Source organism: Hydra vulgaris, chromosome 10, assembly GCF_038396675.1.
Source record: "Hydra vulgaris chromosome 10, alternate assembly HydraT2T_AEP".
Taxonomy (NCBI): Eukaryota; Metazoa; Cnidaria; class Hydrozoa; order Anthoathecata; family Hydridae; genus Hydra; species Hydra vulgaris.
The window spans coordinates 41,828,642-41,848,907 of record NC_088929.1 but is presented as its reverse complement, the minus strand read 5'-3'; the positions used below and the strand labels follow the sequence as shown (position 1 = coordinate 41,848,907).

Sequence of the window (20,266 nt, the reverse complement as noted above, 5' to 3'; positions counted from 1 at the left end):
GTTAAAAGAGTTGTTGAAAATCAATCGAATCAACTTTTAAGAAAGTAATTTATGAAATTACAGCATTAAAAGGCTTTCAAATCACATTTTAAAACTTCTTATTTTCGCAAAGGGGTCATTTTAACTTACCGTTAGAATATATATACTAGAAACACTATAACACTATTTAAAACTATTTACGGCTTCGTATTCGTTTTCACTCTAGCCTTTCTGAAATACCTTTGACTAAATGAGAGTCCTGTACACTTTTTGATTGGTCTGTTCCAGTAGATATGGTAGTTAAAATGACGTTTCTTGAACGTTTAAAAGGCGTTAATGTCTTTATTGTGTCCTTTGGGTAAATTGTGCCCATTGGGTAAATTTAGTTTCAAAACAACTATAAATTTCCAAATTTAGCTTAAAACAAATTTTCCAAAAAAATTCTATATTTTTAAAAGTAATAGATTAGCAGTTATATATATCAAGAATTAACACAATGTATGTTTTTATTATAGGTTAGCTTAAAGATTTCAAAAAAACTCAGTGGAGCTTAGGGTTTCTCATTTCCCGTAAATTTAGCATCCCGGGATTCCCGGTGTGTAACAAATTTATCTTAGCACGCTAATCTATATTACTATTTAAAATAAAATATTGTTTTTAAAAACATAAACAATCAATTGATTTGTCACTTAATCGTGAACGAATTTTTCCCATAAATAGACCCGCGGCAGAAAAAGCTCTTTCTGATTCAATTGATGTCGGCTTGATGGTCATTAATGTGGAGTATATTTTTTCTAAACTTTCGCTACGCTTTCCAGTTGTCTCAAAAAATTTGATTTCTTTTGTGAGATTTTTTAAATTGCTAATGTTTTATAGAGCTGCTTTTTCTACTTATTTGACATTACAAATAGTCGCATTCAATTTTTGTTCAAGTGTCAAAATACTTTTGCCTAATAAACTTGGAGCAACTGGTTGAGGTATTGACAGGTAGGAAACCATGCTTTCATTATCACGACTCACTTCAACTATTTCATTATTTGATGAACAAGTGCTTGCATCCTCTATGTACAACCGGGTACAAATTATATTTGCTGTTGCTTTTAATGCATGTTTGGACAATAAGAGTAGTTTGGAGTTGATATTTGATTCCTGATTATAACTAATTGGGTAGTTTAAAAATTTTAGTAGTGCAATTAAATTGACATTTCTACGTTCTTCGATTCTCTGCTGCACAGATTAAAGAAGTTTATTAGTTATCAAACCTTTTTTCTCCGCCAAATCGCCTAAAATGAATATCATTACACCTTCTGCGTCAAGTAGAGTAGCATTACTTCTATCTAGTCTTTGTATTCCAACTTTTATCGGTTGCAGAGAAATTGTTATGGCGTTCATAATCGCATTCATCTTCGGAGATATTCAGAACTTCTTTTAAATCGATCATTGTTTTTAGTATACATGTTTTTACTTTAAGGAATCTTTCTAGCATTGCAACAAGACTATTTCACCTTATTTTGACATCAGCCTCAGTTCTTTATGAAATATAGATTTTACGTAGATTTGTAAAACGTCAGTTTTAAGAGGTGATTTGCGGAACATTCAAACCACTTTTCGAACCTTCTGAATTGTTAAGGCTAGATTTACGCTATTTTGTAAATCATTAATAAACGTAACGCCTGTTAAACTGTATGACTCATCATTATAGTCAAATACATCATCAAACTCATCGTAATCACTCAAACTTTCATCGGAATCTTGCAACTGCGATTCAATCTCAATTTATTTTGCTGAAGAGTCTGAATTTTTGTAAAGAACATCACATACTTCCAAATGAAGTCCGTGGGCATAGCACAGCTGATGTTCAGTACCACTTCGCCGTCCAAATTTTTTCATTACGGATGCTCCGTCAGTGACACTAGGTATGAAATCTATAATTAAAATCTGACAGTTTACTTTCAACCAGATTAACATTTTTTTCTGCAGGAAGTGATACAGCTATAGGAGTCAATCCCAGGTTCCAAAACTTTGTTAATAAGTCTAAATTTGCATTTAAATAACGTCCATTTTTTAAAGACGTATATTCGATATTTCTTTTGTTATCTCTAAAACCACAATTTGTTTGGCTAAATCATATCGTTTTTTATCATACTCATAACATAGGATAGTTTTTTTGGTAATAACATACCTTTTTCAGAAAATGATTTTTTAATGCATTCACTTTTTGTTATGGCATTTATTGAGAAGCCATCCACCGTTGCTAGCTTTGACACAATATCCTCGATAGTCTGCTGTTTAACAAACAATGTAACTTTCTTTTGCACAATTTTAATTTCCGAACCAGTATCTTCATGTAGACGCTTCATATTTAAATCCAAATCTTTATGTGCGTTTTTTAAATGACGAAGGAGCCCACTTGTCGAAAATTCTTTGCACATTATCTTTACATTTCACTTTTTGCAAATTGCAGATTCGCCAGATTTTTATTTACAAAAATACTGCCATGCTTTCGATGCATTTACAATTGACATGGTATAACTAAATTGATTCGTAAAACAACTAATGGTAAAGTTACAAATATTTCTTACATATGTATGTTATCTTACGTATGACTTTATATGTCTTTGTTTGCCGTTTTTTAAAACAAAAATTATTAAATATTTCAATAATTCAATACAGAAAGAGTTTAAATTTTCAATAATTTAGAAGTTTAAAAATCAAACTTACTGTTTTCGTTGCAAAAAATCTTTTTTATTTTTAATCGTATTTTGTAACAACGAGAAAATAAAAAACATCGCATTGCAAATTGCAATGCTTTCCTTGAGTTAGATTGTTTAGGATAATTTCAATAACATTTCTTGTTGTGCTAGGTTTTAATGTAAGATACGAACACATAAAACACAACTAAATGCAATAATATTTTTTTTATTTTTGGTCGAATTAGTTCAAACAGTTATCATATATAAAATTAAAAGAAAATTATGTTCCGGGATATAAGAGTGATATTCCGGGAAATCCCGCTCCCACTTTTATCTCCGGAATCCGAGGAAAACGGGATCCCTGGATCCCGTTTGAGAGACCCTAGTGGAGCTCAGTTAAATAAAAGAAAAATATATAAGCAAGAGGCAGAAAATGATGTACTAAGAAATGCAGATAAAATATAACCATTTTTTAAAACAGAAAAAAAATCTCAAAATAAATTAGAGGAGAATATTGCTGATGCCTAAACACTTAAAACAATTCAAACAGCAACTGAAGTTCCTCCACAAATCTGTTTGACTGATGTAGAAATAGACCCTGCCGATATAGGAAACTTTTTTAAATTCTAACTGCTGAACAAAAACGTAAAACTATTAAACTAGGTCCTTATTAACCAAATCTGAATCTTTAGGTAAAGGGGCCTTTACCTAAAGATTCAGACGGCCGCAATAAAAACAGGGGTTTCAACAAAAAATATTACTATAAATATAATGGATGTATAAAAATAAGAAGATAATTGTTGTGTTATTCAACAAATAAAAAACTTAAGTTGCTGTAAACAATGTTGGCTTTTTGATACATCCAACTGTGATTTGGGATTCGTAAGAGAGACATCTGAGGGGTCGCATTTAATAAGAAATATTAAATAACACAAAGAGTCAAACCAACATTAAATTTCTTGCGAGATTTATTTATGATGGAAAACTGGCTCAGAAATAGATATTGTAAGTCAGCAAAAACTTAACACTGTTGCGGCTTATAGCAGATAACTATAACGCTTGCTATAAATAATTTACCTTTCCGAGCCCATGGAATTACGAATAGTGCAAAGCATCAAAATGTAGGAACTTTGCAAGGAAATTTTCTACAAATAATAAAATTAATTTTTAGCTATGACATTATTTTAGCTGATCTATTAAAAAAACTCAAGGGCAGTACTAATTACTGGAGTTCGGACATACAAAACGAACTAATTAATTTGGTTGCTGATAAAATTAATGTCTATACTAAAAGAGAATTAGAAGAGGCCGCTTTTATAACAATATTAACAGATGCAACGCAAGATCTATCAAAAATCGATCAGGTAAGTAACATATTACGTTATGTTTTTATAAAAAAAGAAGAAAATGAAAAACCAATTGAGTTGCAAATAAAGGAATCTTTTTGTGGATTTACTCAGGTAACTAATCAAACATCACACGGATTAGAAACAACAGTCTTTAAAGTTATAGAAAAATTTCAATGATCTATCATAAGTACGTGGTCAAGGTTACGACGGGGCTGCAAATATGAATGGTAACTACTCAGGGTTACAAGCAAGAATTGGACAACGAAACCCCGCTGCCAGATTTGTGCACTGCTGTTCTCATAATATGAGTTTGATGATCAACGACAGTGTAACCAATGTACAGGAAATTAAGCAATTTTATGAACAGTTTTAAAAAAACGTAAATTTTTTTCAGTTCTAACAGAACTGAAAAAAATTTACGTTTTTTTTCAGTTCTGTTAGACGTAGGGCAAATGTAATGGAAACAAGTCAAACCAATTTAGCAAAAACATTAAAAAGAGTTCGTCCAACACGATGATTGTCCCGCACTCAGACTCTTGATGCCCTACGCTCTTTTGTTACTACGTTATTTTGATGTAATTAAAATATTGACACTTTTATTGTTAAATGGAAAAAGTAATGATAAGCAACGTGAAGCTAAAATTTTGATTAACTATCTTGAACAATTTTCAACTGTTATATATTTTTTTTATTTACACTTTTGCCAATAAAAAAAAATTTACAGTCGTATCTAATAAAAAATAATTACATGACCGGGGCTAGAAGAAGACAAATTTAGTCTTATCACCGAGCCCCAAAAAATGCGTCATTACTAGATAAAATATAGTTCCAATGTATGTATCTCTGAATGAATGATATAAAAGATAATGTAAATATATCGTTTAGCGTTTAAAATTAAAAGTTTTTTGAAGAATAAGATTTAAGAATTGTTTTGTAAAATAAATGAAACAAAATTTAATAAAATAATAAAATGGCAAAAATAACATTCAAGAATTGGTTTAAAAAAATAAAAAGATATGATTTTATATAAAACACATTTTATTGTTAGAGCAATTTATAGTTTAACTTCATTAAATTTTTAATACTTTAATTCAGTAAAAGCAAATAAACAGTAAAAAGTAAAAGTAAACGATTAATAAACAACGCAAAAATAAAAATTTTAAGAAATTCTTTTAAGAAATTTTTCTTAAAAGAAGATTATCATTTAAAGTAATAAAATATATATACATATGTTGATTAATTAACGTAATAAATTACACATAATTAAATTATGTTTTAATACATAGTTATTAATACAAGATTAATGCATAATTAAATTATGCATTAATAATCTACAGTAATTAGTTAACTAATTAACTATTATTGTTGATTTCTAATTTAAAGAAGCTTTATTGGAGGAAGTTTAAATCATTTTCGTTTAACAAAAGTAATTGCTTAAGTTTTGTTTTGAATTGGTTTAGAGAATAATTAGTTTTTAGTTCATTATTTAATATTATGTTTCAAACTTTAGTCCTCGGTTTACAACAGAGAATTTAATAAGTTTTGCATTGAATGTAGTTGTATTTTAAAAATCTAGTAGATTATATGTGATTAATTTTTTCAAAAGTTGAATAAAATAAATTTTTTCAAAAGTTGAATAAAATAAAATTGGTAATATATTTTTGTTATAGTTTGAACATGAAAATAAGAACATAATAGAGGTTTAGTTTATATACATTTAGGATATTGAGTTCATTAAATAGTGTTTGTTTGTGTGAGAAACAATTTTTATTTTCGTTGCATTATCAATTAAAAGGTCTAGAAGTTCTAAGGGAATACCAGATTTTTTATGTAGACGATGGAATAAAGTGTATTTTGTTTTAGTAATATTTAAAGATAATTTGTTTGATTTAAACCATTAAGTTAGTTTGTCTTTGTTAACTGTTTGAAATAATATATTGATTTCAAACTATTGAGTTAGTTTGTTCTTTGTTAACTGTTTGAAATAATGTAGTGATATCTTTATTGGAATAAAACAAGCTGGTATCATCTGCAAACAAAATTGTATTTAAAATGTTAGAAAACTATATATGTTCATATAAATGAGAAATAGAAGTGGTCCTAAAACTGATCCTTGAGGAACACCACATTTAATTGTCTCATAGTTAGTTTTTCCTTCGTCATGTATTATATACTGCTTCCTGTTAGTCAAAATTTAATAATACAAAGTAAATTACCAAAACCCATAAATATAACCTCAAAAATGATCCGTGTGAAGGTATAGAAAAGTCCGTTAAGATACTTTTATCACTCCTACCCAAATTCTATACTTTAAGCAATAACTTTTAATAAAAGCGATTTTCATCTTTTCCCCGAAAAATATTTCGTCATTCAAAACAATTTTTTTTATTGAATTGCAAATAGAGGAGCGCATTGAAAAAAGTGAACAACGTTTGAAAATTTTTTTTATTGAATTGCAAGTAGATGAGCGCATTGAAAAAAGTGAACGTTTGAAAATTTTTTTTATTGAATTGCAAGTAGATGAGCGCATTGAAAAAAGTGAACGTTTGAAAATTTTTTTTATTGAATTGCAAGTAGATGAGCGCATTGAAAAAAGTGAACAACGTTTCATAGTTGAGATGTATTAAGATGTTCCGGGAGAATCGGAGGTGTTACAATCGGAACACCCCTTTGACATTTCACCTAGTTTTGGGCCTCAACTGTTTTGGTTTAATGTTTGTTTCTATGATCAATTAAAAGATTTGCTTCTAATAGCCAAATTGCTGAGAAACATATTTAAGAAGCAGCATGTCACAACACCGTCTTAGCTCTTTGGACACTACATTGATTGAGAAAGCAATAGCTTGTCAACTTAATTTGGATAAAGTGATAGATCAATTTGCAAGGGAAAAGGGAAGAAAAAAACTTTAAAATTTTAAACTATGTGCTAGAAATTAGATATGTCTTTAAATTTTGAATAAGTTTGATTTTAAACAAATTGTTAATTCTATAAAAATATATTTTGCACAATAAAACAGTTATTTTATTGTTCAAATTTGAAGAATGTAAACATATACGGAAACACCAATTAGTTGACTAAACGCATCACTTTTTCCAAAGAAACGTGAAATGTTGAATGATATTTTGAGTCAGAGTTGCTAACCTAAATCTTTCCTTTATTTCTACTGGATTATTAGCATCAGGTTTGTCAACTATACCCATTTTTGTATCTTTAAATTTGACATTAGGAACATATAAGGTTTTTCCATTCTATATTGTATATAACGTCTAGGATTTCTTTGATATAAAAGGGGGCGCACAGTGAAGCGAAATGGTCAAAAAGTGGCTAAAACTCAAAATTTTGTAAAGTAATAAACGTTTTTATTAAATTACTGCTCCAATTCAAAAATAAACTTAAAAAGTGGGTAATTAAAAACTTTTCAAGTTGTAGACCCCTCCCCTTTCCCCCTCTTTTCTCCCCCTCCTCCCTTGAATTTTCGATGCAATTTTTCTTAATTTTTAGATTCTAGAAATTATTCTAAAAATATTTCTTAAGTGAAAAAAATATTTACCCTTATTAAGCATTATTATGTAATCCCTGATTATATATAATGATAACTGAATTTTTACATGAAAAAGATTAAATTTGAAAAGATAACATTTATTAAGAAAAAAAATAACAATTCATCTCCTCTGAGGAGGTCCTGTACGTCAGGATCAAGGTTAGGGCCAGAAAATGTCTTGGGGTTTCTTAAAGCAATCGAAGAGATGACAGGGTCGCTTCTTATTAGTAAATAATGGAATTGGTTCTGCATCACATTAGTTCTAGATATTTTTCATATGTGGTTGAGTCTTGTATTTCATATGACCTTATTTTGTGCTTCCTAAGCCTCCTCCGAATACGCTCCAATGGGAAGATCCAAATGCTCAGCAATTAAAAATCCACGTTCCAGAACCTTATGAAGTGTAGGTGGCATAGTGTACCAAGGATAGGTTTCCACTATCAGCTCTGAAGTTTTATAACAGTATGCTTTAAAAGCATCCAAGTTCAGGTGGAATCCACTGCAAACGGAATTCAATATGTTTCTTAGTCTTAAAATGATGTCCAAACTAACTCCTGTTATTTAAGAGAAAGATTCTGCTGCTAGAAATGCCCTCCTTGCAGTGTTTACTGTATTAGTATATCCAAATCCTGGCTTAGGAGTATCAACCACTAAGCTTAACACCTCTCTAAACTTTCTTTTGATTTCTTTTTTTCAAGATTTTACAGATAATTTATCTTCTAGAGATCGGGACTGGTACAATTTGTATCCAACAGTGCAGTGTGGATAATCCTAAAGCTATAGCTTGCTTATTGCAAATTTTTTCTCTAATTATATCCAGCCTGTTCATTTCACTAGGCTTGGCAGAACAAACATTGCAAGATTGATTTGAGTTTGTATCTGTTATAGCATTCACTGCCTTGCCGTCCAACATGGTTATCTCAATTTTTATTTTTACTTTTTCTTTCTGGTTAGAGAAGGAGATTTCAAATTCAAAATTTTGAAGACTTTCTATTTGCTTCTAATTCTTCAGCTCTTGTTGACTCTTTTGTTTCTTTTTGGTATTGCAGGTGAAGAGGCCTGCAAAAGTTTTGGCAGTTTGGGGGTTTGAAGGCATTTATTAAAATGAAACACTTTTCCAGGCATGATGCGAACTCCCAAATTTTTTATTTTAATACTATTGTTAAATGAGGATGTGTTACAAAATATTACGATTATTGGAGCTTGGGAACATGAAAAACCCAAATAACGGCCACCTCCAACCCTTTGAGAGGGGACAGTATTTTAAACATAATTGTTTTCAAAACTTAAAATAAAATTTAATTTTATGAATAGAATTTAAATTTCATAAAAAAATCTTTTGGCGTTCAGAAGTAATGACCACGTTCAGTTTCCACCCCCTCATTGTGGAGGGAAAAATATTTTACACAGATTTTTATTTTTCATACTTATGCCCATAAATCCATTTCGGGCAATTTGAGGCAGCTGATTTTTATTTTAGTTATCCATGATAACATCCCCTAGGATGAAAAAAGTCATTTCAAGGTGGAACTCTGCGGAACTTTTGAGATATATTATTTTCAAAAACGATATTTATCGAAAAATTTATATTTTCATCTAATATTTTAATTACTCATTTGGCAAAAGCTATATTCAATATTTTAAGCTTTTTACTTTTGAAAAAGATAAAAAAATACATTTTTTTGGATACATTTTTTTGACCTAAATAAAACTTTATAATAAAAAAAATATAAAAATCATTTAAATGAGTAAAAAAATAAAAATTAGAAAAGTATAAAAATTTTAGCGAACTTTTTTTACCTTCTACTAGGTAGGAAAAAATGCTTCTCTGACTAGGATAGTAGAATGAGAGAACCAAAATATATATTTTTCTTATCATTTGATATTTTTTCTAATAAGTTGTAAAAAAAATTAATGAAAATGGTGTATTAAAAATATTCCACTTATGGCCACTTTTTGAGCTTTTCACTTCATAGTGGACCAATTTTAATTGCTTAAAGCGCTAAATATGTAACTACGCCACTGTACGCGCTAGAAAAAAACTGATTGCAGTTTTGAAATCAGCGTCAAAAAAATGGATCCAGGCAACGAAAAATTATCGCTGATGAAAATTTTTTTTTGACCTGTGTAATAGGAAAACATTATTATTGATAGTTTTTCTTAATATAATTAATTCTTTCACTCAGTCGCAGTCCAAACAATTTTTTGAAAACAAAAGAAGTAATGATGAAGAATATATGAGGTTTGGAGCGGCATAAACGGCATAATTATTCATAAAATATTTTATGAATGATTATGCCGTTAAGTTTTGCGCGGTCAAACCGTCTAAGAAGTTGTCCATAAATTACGTCGGTTTTATGACGACTCATACGGAACTTGTTACTTAAGAATTCCGATGTTGTGACGAGAAGAGGGAAAGGGGCCTATAACGATCAAAGATTGCGTGACGTTGTTTGTGGACAATCCCTAATTAAACTTTTAAACTTAAAAAATATAAATAACTTTAATAAAAAATTGTGATAAAGCAAATATTGTTTTCTTTTAGCTCCAGTCATGAATATTTTATTTATAAATTCCAGTTGGTCAAAAAAAAATTCCAGTTGGTCAAAAAAAATTTGATTCATATCTTGCAACAACTGATTTAATTATGGAAGAACCGATTTTAACCAAAAGTGAACTACATACTGCTTTTAATAGTCTGAAAAAAAATAAAAGTGCAGGTATAGATCAAATTAATGTTAATGTAATTAAATCTGTTTTTGATATTATCGAACCTTCATTATTCCATATTTTTAATCTCTCCCTTAAATCAGGTCATATTCCAGATAAACTAAAAATTGCAAAAATAACACCTATTTTCAAATCTGGCGATGAGACCAATATTTCAAACTACAGACCAATCTCAGTCTTACCCTGCTTTTCTAAACTAATTGAACGCATTATGTACAACAGACTTTATAAATATCTATCTGAAAATAAGATTTTATATAAAAATCAATACGGTTTTAAAAAAAATCATTCTACTAACCATGCAATAATTGAATTGGTTAAGCATATATCAAATGGATTTAATAGTGATTGCTATACAATAGGGGTTTCTATTGATTTATCCAAAGCTTTCGACACAGTAAATCATGAAATTCTTTTGAAAAAATTAGAAAACTATGGTGTTAAAAATCAAAGTTTACTTTGGTTTAAATCATACTTAACTAACAGAAAGCAATTTGTACTTAAAGAAACAAAAGACTCAAAAAACAACTTAATAACTTGTGGAGTACCCCAAGGTTCTATTTTGGGACCATTATTGTTCTTACTTTATATAAATGACTTATATTTATCATCAAAAGTATTAAATACTATCTTATTTGCAGATGACACTAATTTGTTTTATTCTCACAAAGATATTACTGTTCTTTTTAAAATATTTAACGAAGAATTAGATAAGATCAACGAGTGGTTTATAAGTAACCGACTATCATTAAATGTAGAGAAAACAAAATTTATCCTATTCCATAAACCTAGTAAAGCCGAGAATATTCCTCTTAAACTACTCAATCTTTTAATCAATAATAAAATAATTAAAAGGGAATTGACTACAAACTTTCTGGGAGTGCTCTTAGATGAAAGATTGTCATGGAAATTTCATATTAAATATATTAAAGGTAAGATCTCAAAAAATATTGCCATGTTATACCGAACAAAACCTTTTCTTAATAACGAGTCTTTAAAAAATTTATATTTTTCGTTTATACACAGTTATCTTTTATACTGTAACATTTCCTGGGGTAGCACTAATCACACTAAACTCAAAAAAATTTATAGTAAACAAAAACATGCTTGCAGGATAGTATTTGGGGCAAATAGAAAAACACAATGCGAACCTCTCTTACGTCAGCTTGGAGCTTTAAATATTTATAAGCTTAATATTCATCAAGTAATGTTATTTATGTTTAAAGCAAAACTTGGATTTTCTCCAGTAACATTTCAATCCTACTTTAATGAAATCTCCCATAAATATCAAACCAAATTTTCAGTGAATAACTTTGTGGTTCCCATAAACCTTCTTAAATTAAGTTCGTACCAAATTCAATATCGGGGACCTTTAGTTTGGAAAAAATTTCTTCCAATCTTTAGAAAAAAACAAAACTTCGTTTTAAACTGCACTTTGCAAAGTTTTAAGGATGATTCAAAACGGTATTTACTGAACATGGAATTCGATATATTAGATTTCAAATACTTTTTTTGAAAACAATTTAAAGGTTTGGACTGAATCGCTTGAAAATAAATTAAATCTTTATCACTTTCTTTAGCTTTTATTAAAATGGTTTCTAACCATTAGTATAAAAGATAACGAAAATAAAATTGTTTTTTTCGTTCATATTTTTGATGATATTAAATAATCAGCCCAAATACTTATGTTTACATATATTGCTTTTTTTTTTTTTTTAATTAAACAACGCATTTTTTTTTGTGTTTTTATAACTTTCATGATTTCTGTCGTTTTTACTTTTTTATTTTTAAAATTATTCTGCTGGAAGATTGTTAGCAACAAATTATTTTATTGCTGAAGTATTTGATTTGTTTTTGTTTTTGCATTTATACTGTCTTTTTGTCTTTTATCATTTATTGTGCATGTAAATTTTTGTGTGACGGGGCTCGGTGATAAGACAACCTGTCTTCTTCTTGCTCCGGCCAGGATTTTTCTTTTATTGTAATTTCTTTTTTGTAATATTTATCAACGGCAAAATAAATAAATAATAAAAAAATATATATATATATATATATATATATATATATATATATATATATATATATATATATATATATATATATATATATATATATATATATATATATATATATATATATATATATATATATAACCTGGTATTGTATTTTTTATTTTACTGACGAAATAAATTAATTAATTAAAAAAGTAATAAAAAAACTGTTCTGGGAGGTAGAGCTGCTTTGGTGGCGCAATTTTAGACTTTTTGAGTTTGATAACATTATGTTTAGAAAAAAAACCCATTACAATTTTGGTTCATTTGAAATGAGGTCTAATTAGTAACGTGTAGAGTTTCCTCCAGACTTTAACTTAGTGGAAAATATTTTTTCAGTTGACCGAGAGCAAATTTGTCTTTTATTGATATTATTTGAATGAGTCTATCCCTTTTGAGGTTGTGCGGAAGCAAACACCAAAACCTACTTCGTCGTAAAAAGAATTAAGAAGCTTTTTAACGAGTCAAGATTTAGTATTGGTGGTTAGTTTTTTTTATTTGTTAATTTTAACGGATCGCTAACTAAATAGGACGTCAGTGATAACTAAACAGGGCTAACTAAATAGGACGTCAATGAATACAAAAGGTCCAAGGGCAGAGACTTTCGGGATTCTACTGGCAACTAATCTAAAATGGAAATCCATAACAACTTGTAATGCTCTATAAGAAAGAAAAAAAAAAAAATTGAAGACATGTGAAACGCTTTATTCATAATCACTGCAGTCAGTTGATATTAAATATGAGATCTTGATTTTTAGCGTTAGATTTTATTTGAACTTAAATATCTTATTAAAGCAATCATTTCAATAATTTTTTTTTTGAAATTTTATAATTTTCCACGCACTAAAAATTAAAAACTTTTTTAAAATTTGCAAATATCTTTCTTTTTAGTGTAGATATTTAGTTTTCACGATACTTGTCCGCTTTTGCGTACTATCCGGTTTGAGGTACTTTTACTCTATTTAATTAAAATGGCAATTTTTTTTATTATAACGATTGGTTACTTACCGAGACACTTTGTAAGCATTTTTATTGGTTTATTATGCATATTTTTTGTTCTTTAATATAAATTTTCTATAAATTTTCTATATTTAAAATTTATTCCAGAATTTTGTTGTAAAATTAAACCTTTTGAAAATGTAATAAATATACTACCAGATTTGTCAAGAACAAAAAATATCAAGTTATTTTTAAACATATTTTCTCATTTTTTGCAACTACAATATTCAAAATACATTTCTTCCGAAAAAATTTCTGGGTAGCATTTTAGAATTTTTTTTTTAAAGGGACCTTTATTGAAAGATTGAAATATCATGTCAGCTCAATGAAAGCCCACTAAGCAGCTCGACAATGTAGTACATCTCCAAGACGCTCAAAAGCAGTACAAAAAAGAAAATTAGGAACCCGAAGCAAACTGAGGACCAGAAGGTAAGGATTAGACCAAGATTCCGTAGGCTGTGGGAAAAGTTGCGAAAAAAGTGTTGCATTTTAGACGATGAATCGTACTCGCACATCAACAGCAACAGCATTTTCTACACCAGCAATGTTTAAGTAACTCCTGCAAGTGTGTATGAACCAACATACAGCCAAATACGATAATAAACCGCTTGTCTGGCTTAGCATTTCATTTCACGGCACGGTATTTAAAAGAGATTAAATCCGTTCAATGTAGAGCACCATTTAGATAATGCCTATATATTATGGCCTGACCTAGTATTAACGCATTACGCGAAAACCGTCGTTTCTTACCTGGAGACCAAAAAGGTGAATTTTGTCTAAAAAAAATACAATCCCCCAAATGTCCCAGAATTGCGCCCAATTGAAAATTTCTAGAGAATTTTGAAAGGCAAGATTTATGCAGAGAACTGGCAGGCAAGAAGTTTAGATCAAGTTTTTTTAGCTTTTTGAAAACATTAAAAAATGAGGGAGTAAAATTTTTTTACCTTTGTCCCATTTTTAACTTGCCAGTTACATCTAAATTATAGTAATAGTTAATTTGCCGTTACAGCTTCTGCCCAATATACAATTATGGACAGCTTCTGTCCAACATACATGTATGGACAGCTTCTGTCCAACATACATGTATGGACAGGGCAAAAATGTTTCATAAAGTTTCAAGGAATAATGCAAAATAAGAACTTATTCAATAAACCAGAATATATTAGGAATATAGATAAAACAGGGATACAACTAGAGCATAAACCAAAACGAGTTGTTGCAAGGAAAGACTCAAAATACATTCAGTCTAACAAGTATTAACAAAGAGACCATTACTATTATACTTAGCATAAATAAAGCCGTTCAAGTCTTACCACCTCATTTGATAGTGAAATGAAAAGCAATACTTTTTCTGTATCAAACCATATTTTTGATACAGAAAAAAATTACATGAAAAAACATTTCTTCAAAATATTAGTTCTGCAAGATCACAGGTTTTTATTCTAGATGGACATGACTGTCACAAATTATTTGAAATAATTGATCTAGCTATTTTAAACTAAATTGAAATTGTAGAACTTCTAGCTCACACAAGGAACTGGTTGCAGCCTTGTGACAGAACTGTTTTTGAGCTACTTAAAAGTCCATACTCTTATACCTGTTAAATAATGATGAATGGCTAACACATTCTAACCTTTGCGGTTTAGTTTCAAATGCGTGGAAATGTGTTTAAATATATAATCAGGATTTCGTGCTTTTGGAATTTATTTTTTCAATCAAGATGCTAATCCAAATGAATACATCTCAAATATCCTGTATAGTATAAATTTAGATATTGCACTAGTTCAAAATGTATGTGAGATGCCATTAATAAAGAATCTTCTATTATTGTCTGATCTATCAGAGCACAACTAAGCAAGAACCCAACCTGTAATAAGAAATGAGTCAGTTGATTTTTTTGACAATACTGAGGATTTCGGAACTAATACAGTCTTAAATAAGAAGTTTATTAAATTAACATTAGTTAAAAAGTTTCTTTTGATAGTTCATTAATGCATTATAGAGTTCAGGTTGCAAGTGATTTTTCGAATGCAATTATTAGATGTTTGCAACACCAAACTTTCAGATGTTTTTCACTTATCCACAAATTAAACAAATAATGATTAACTCAAAAAACGCGAAAAAAAAGGAAAATTGTGCTAAAAAGAAGTTAGCTCAAATAAAAAATATATATAAATTTACCAAGATATCAAAAAAGGAAAATGTTTCTTAGCAGTAAGTTTTTTTTTTGTTTTCTTTTGATTTTTTGTTTTAGGTTTATTATTTGTACTTAGCATATAATGAGTTAAATGTGATTTAATTCATTATATGCAAATTTATCTTGATATAAAGTCATTTTTTTTAGTTTTATTTTCTAAATAATTACTACAAGGGTGACAAAAAATAACTAAGTAGAGTAATTTGACCAATTTTTGTAAATAAAGACGTTATAACAAAATTAACAGTGTATTTGTCAATGAACATATTCAAAATTATAAAAAAAGTCAATTTTGTTCGAAGTGGCCACCTTTTGTTTTTGATACAAAGCCTCAAATGTTTGCCAAAAATATCCGCAATGGCTTTGCTGGGATGATTCGATTCCATTTCCTGGTCAATAACTGTTTGAAAACCTCCAAACTTTTGTATGATTTTGCACAAGCACTCGCATCTAAAGTTGATCAAACTATATAATCTTATGGTTGAGATTACAAGAATATGGTGGCCATTCTTAAGCTAAGATGAAATCAGGAAAATGGCTTTACATCAGTTCTGCGTTGATTTTGCACGATGAGACAGTGCAAAACCCTGCTGAAAAGTCCGTAAGTTGTTTCCAAAATGTTGTTGAGCCCAGGGAATCACTATATCTACAAGAATATCTTTTCTGTACACAACTTTGTTTGTTTTAAACCCAGAATTGATGAAAATAAGGGATTAGCCTGTTGCACAAGTTCTAGCCTTAACCATAAGTGATTTGGGATTTTATCAGTATTGAACAATGAAGAAGGTACTTAGTGGTGCCTTTACTTGAATCCAATTGTTTTGGCAGTAGCTTCTTTGCTTAACACAAAAGAGCTTCTCATCGGAGAACAAGATACACTTTCAGTGTGAAGTTGCGATCCAATTAAGCAACTTGCGACATCTTTCTAGTTGAACTTGTTTGTTGTTTTTTGTCATCGTTGAGAAGCTGTATTTGCTTAAGGTTGTAGGGATGAAGGTTGAGTTCTTTTTTGGCCATAAACCAAACCGATTCGCGATCGATTCCTATTTATCGATAAATCTTTCTCATTAAAACCTTGGAATTCCTGGTCACTTGCTTTTTGATCAATTTTCGGTACCACGCTGTACTCAATGTACTTAAGGACAGCTCCGTAAAATACGTGAGTTTTAAAAGTTTTAAAAAAAACATAAATTAAACTATTGTTTTGTCAGGTTCCAAATAAAATACTTTTTATTTTTAAACAAATCTGATTAAATTTTTTCTCCTATATATATATATATAAATTTTTTTTCATGGTTTTTGTCAAAAATTTTTTATAAGGTATTTTTAACAAAAAATGAAATTTATTTTTGTAATTTTTATAACATTTCGCTTCTTTTGAGACCCAACATGAAATACATTAAAAAATTTTTTTCTTCTATTTAGGGTCTCATTGCAAGTTTCAGACTCGAGGTGGCCTCCTTAAATCTCATTCAATTTTGAAAAAAATTTAACAGAGTGTCTTGTGAGAACCAATAAAAAGTTTTTATTTATGTCCTTTCAGAGCTTTGGGGAACTTTGCATCGTAAAATGCGATGCAAATTCGCGCGAAGCCAATTCAAGTCTTCAGATAGACCACATAAATTTGTAACTTTTAGAATTAATAAACCAGAACCAGAGAAAATTGATACATTTGCAGCATATTTGTTCAAAAGAAAAAGGTGTGCAATGCAAATTTTTTTTTTCAATACTCCAGCACAACCATTCTTTTTTATATGTTTCTTCATTTGCAAGAGTTTTAATTACTAAACAATATGGAAAGGCATGATGATTAGAATCTTAAACAATATCATTTTGAATTTTAAAGCAATTAATTTTTAGAAAAGAGTTTGCACTTGCATTTTCCTGAAGTGAGATTTTGGGTTCATCTTGTTCTTGGTTTACAATATTTAAATTTCTTGCTGATTGTTGTTACAAAATTGGGTCTTCTGCGATTAGTACAAGTCAAACAACTTTATTTTTAATGTTACCACTAGCATTTTGAGATTGGTTTGCTAGTTCCAATTGAACTGTATTTTTTTAAAATGATATGTTTTCTTTGAGTAGGTACATACTTCTTCAGCCAACACTCTCCTCTGCCGTCTTTTTCTTGCACCACTTTCAAATTTTCTTTCATACTTTCTGAAGCTGAGCCAACTCTAAAAAATCTTTTCCCAAGGATTTTTAATTTGAACAGGATAGGGCGACGTGCTACATAGCAAAATCCGTTTCTGAGTGGTTTACAGAACACAAATGAGAAGTTTCTTCTTGGCCCGCTGGTTCACTGGATCTAAATCCCATTGAAAATGTGTGGGAGTTGATGAAAAAAGCAGTAGAAAAAAAAAAAAAATGTATATGATTTAGAGGTTGCAATTCAAGAAGTTTGGAACGAAGTTTGGAACTTTCCTTGGATTATTTGAAGTCATTAATTGACAGTATAAACCATCGTGTTCAAAAACGCATAGAAGTCCAAGGACACGTGACCGGATATTGATCAATAGATTATTTTAAAAATTATACTTAACTCTTTATTTTTATTTTATTTTCTATTGAACAATTTTATTATTCATTTATTATTTATTTTTGTTATTAATTTTATTATTCATTTATTATTTTGAAAATAAAACTTAAGCTCATTTTTTTTGTCCGCAAGGTATAAAAAATAAATTTATAATGCTCTATTAATTTGTTCGATGTTTCCCCTTTACTGATCAATGGCCAATAAATGATTAAGAAGGTAATATTCGGTAAAACTCTGAGCTCAGTAGCCCTAACAGAACATTTTTTTGAAAATATTAAAGTGTAGTTTCAAAGTATGAATTTGGGTATCATAAAATTTGCATTCATTTACAAAAAAGTTTCTTGGGGCCTTCCCGGGCCCTCAAAAAAAAAAAACTTACCTCACCACAGGATAAGTTGGCGCAAACTATAAAAATGATTGTTAATTTACTAATATCTGCAAAATTATTAGACATATTTTTACTATTAATTTTGGCAACAAATTTAAGCTAAAAATTACTTTTAGTTGGTACCAAATATTAGTACGTATAACAGCCAAAAAATTTGTCAACTTTTTATCTGTGAAAAAAAAACCTAAAAAAATTTTTTTGTAAGAATAAATTTTATCAATATTGTTAAAAATTAAAATAATTTTAAAAAAGTATATTTTTTGCCATAGTAAATGCAATGAGCCAACTTACCCCGTCACGGGGTAAGTCGGCTCATAGCATTTACTATGGCAATAAACAGTCTATAGATCCCCTATGGAATATAAACTTTAGTATTTTCTCCAATGGGCGATTCTAATAAAAATGTGGTAATTAAAAAAAGTGATTGGCGATGTTACCCTAAACAGGAAAAGAGCTTTGCTTTAGAGATGTAAATAAATTAAATAAAGGTTTTCTAATGCATTCAATAACGCGGATTACTACATTACTAGGAATGTCGTCATATCCAAGGTACTTTTTTTCGCTCAGTCATTACCTCGTTGACTTCTTGATAAGATAGTTGTTCGTTAATAAACAAGGCAGGGGTTTGTATTAAATTCTTTATTGGTTTTTTTATTTTTGAAGCAAGATCCAGACCAACATTTACGAAGTATTTGTCAAGTTCGTGATAGATTTCTGTTTCTTTTGTAATGCATTTATTACAAAATATTTTTTTGCGGTACGGTAAAAGTTTTCGTTTTTTCACTACCAGATGCTTTGTTTATAATCAGCCATATTTTTTTTAAAATGTCTAATTTATATTTAGCTGATGAAAAAAATGTTTTATTTTAGACTTTTTGATATTCATTTGAAATAATCAATTTTTTATAGAATTATTCATTTTTTAAGACTTCAAAAATTAATATAACAATTCAAATTTAAACCCAAAATATATTTACTAAAAACTATTAGATGTTAATTTTGATTATAGTGATAAAATAAGAAAAAACAAATTTCAATAACCATTTAGAGTTTGTTATTGATTTCATAATTTTTATAGGTTGTGCGCAACGCATTTACATTCCTATAAAGGAACTATATGCGACATACAGTTTATAACCATTTATTACCCTTTGTATATTTAAAAAATTACTTTATATATATACATATACATGCATTTCCAAAAACATAACTTTGTTGATACCAAATTTAAATAAAGATGTTCTTCTTGTTCGCATTGCAAACTTCGTCTTAAGTGCCGTTCTAAAAAATAAATGCCTAATTAAAAACAATACTTTTCTTACTTATCTTTAATCATCTTCTAATTTCTAGTGTCTTTCATTGCATGAAAATAAAGTCAATATTGCACCACGGTATTGCACATCTGACTAAAAAAGAAGCACTAGAACCCAGTTAAGTAAATTATTCAAAAAAGATACTTTGAATGATAACCACTATTTTTCAAAACAGAAGCTATACTACAAAACTAGGGATTAGTTAAAAACACGAGTTTGGTAATAATTCCTTAACTAAAATTCAGCAAGTTTTTTTGCAGATCTTCAATATTTTGAGGCACTTTATTTCTGACTTTTCTTTTGAGAATTACCCATAGGTTTACGATCGGATTGAGATTAGAGCTGTTTTTTGGCCAGTTGAGTACGCAAATCGTGCCCTTTTCGAAAAAGCTCTGCATTAACTAGGTGCTTTGTTATGGGTGCGTTGTCCTGTTGTAACATTGTTATTTTGTCAGATGTCATGCTAGGGAGCAGATTTTTTTAATT

General features: G+C 29.1%; 1 protein-coding gene across 3 annotated transcripts in view; it reads right to left on the bottom strand.

The window, feature by feature from the left end:
• Positions 1 to 15,741: 15,741 nt before the first annotated feature.
• The window catches only part of LOC136085973 (homeobox protein 2-like), a 101,540-nt gene continuing 97,015 nt past the window's right edge, over positions 15,742 to 20,266 (bottom strand). For 2 of the 3 annotated variants that reach the window (XM_065808051.1, XM_065808053.1), the window contains one exon: positions 19,593 to 19,748. The gene's annotated coding sequence lies outside the window, so the exon portion shown is untranslated. Of the gene's footprint in view, positions 15,991 to 19,592; positions 19,749 to 20,266 lie in introns of those variants that run through there. The other variant, XM_065808052.1, reaches the window with a different exon arrangement.